The 868-nt window shown below is 47.0% G+C and overlaps 1 protein-coding gene across 1 annotated transcript in view; it reads right to left on the bottom strand.

Annotated features, from left to right (window-relative positions):
* Positions 1-868, bottom strand: part of DDX4 (DEAD (Asp-Glu-Ala-Asp) box polypeptide 4) — a 36,653-nt gene that overhangs the window by 7,614 nt on the left and 28,171 nt on the right. The window lies entirely within an intron of this gene.

The following is an 868-nucleotide window of genomic DNA, read 5'->3' as shown; positions in this document are numbered from 1 at the left end:
CAAGCAGGTAGTCTTAGAAGCACAGGAGAAGGCCATCCCCATGGCTCGAAAAACGAGACGACGGGGAAGACCAGCCCGGCTAAATAGAGAGCTTTGGCTGGACCTCAAGAACAAAAGGAAAGCTTACATTCTCTGGAAAAGGGGGTTGGTATCTTATGAGGATTAAGATATAACAAAGCTATGTAGGGGGAAAATTAGAAGGGCCAAAGCTCAATCAGAACTCAGCTTGGCCACTACAGTTAAAGCCAATAAGAAGAGATTCTTTCACTATATCAATAGAAAAAGGAAGACTAGGCCCACTGATGAATGAGACGAGTGCCCTTGTGGTGGAAGACAGAGAAGGCAGAGTTACTGAATGCCTTCTTTTCTTCAGTCTTCACTGCTAAAACTGTCCCTCACGAATCCCAGACCCTGGAGGCAAGGGGGAAGGTCTGGAGAGAGGAAGATTTTCCCTCAGTTGAGGAGGATTGGGTCAGAGACCACTTGGCCAAGCTGGACATTCATAAGTCCATGGGCCCTGATGGGATGCACGCGCGAGTGCTGAGAGAGCTGGCAGATGTTATTGCTAGACCACTCTCCATCATCTTTGAAAGGTCATGGGGAATAGGAGAGGTGCCTGAGGACTGGAAGAAGGCTGACATCTCTCCAATCTTCAAAAAAGGCAAGAAGGAGGACCCAGGGAACTACAGACCAGTTAGTCTCACATCAATCCCTGGAAAGGTAATGGAACGACTCATTCTGGATGTCATCTCCAAACACATTGAGGAACAGGGAGTTATTGGAAGTGGTCAACACAGATTTACCAAGGGTAAATCATGCTTGACCAATTTGATAGCCTTCTATGATGTTATAACTGGTTGGCTGGATG

This window comes from Charadrius vociferus, unplaced genomic scaffold (genome assembly GCF_000708025.1).
Source record: "Charadrius vociferus isolate BGI_N301 unplaced genomic scaffold, ASM70802v2 scaffold450, whole genome shotgun sequence".
NCBI classification, from domain to species: domain Eukaryota; kingdom Metazoa; phylum Chordata; class Aves; order Charadriiformes; family Charadriidae; genus Charadrius; species Charadrius vociferus.
The sequence above is the reverse complement of the archived record's forward strand: the minus strand, read 5'-3'. Positions and strand labels throughout refer to the sequence as shown.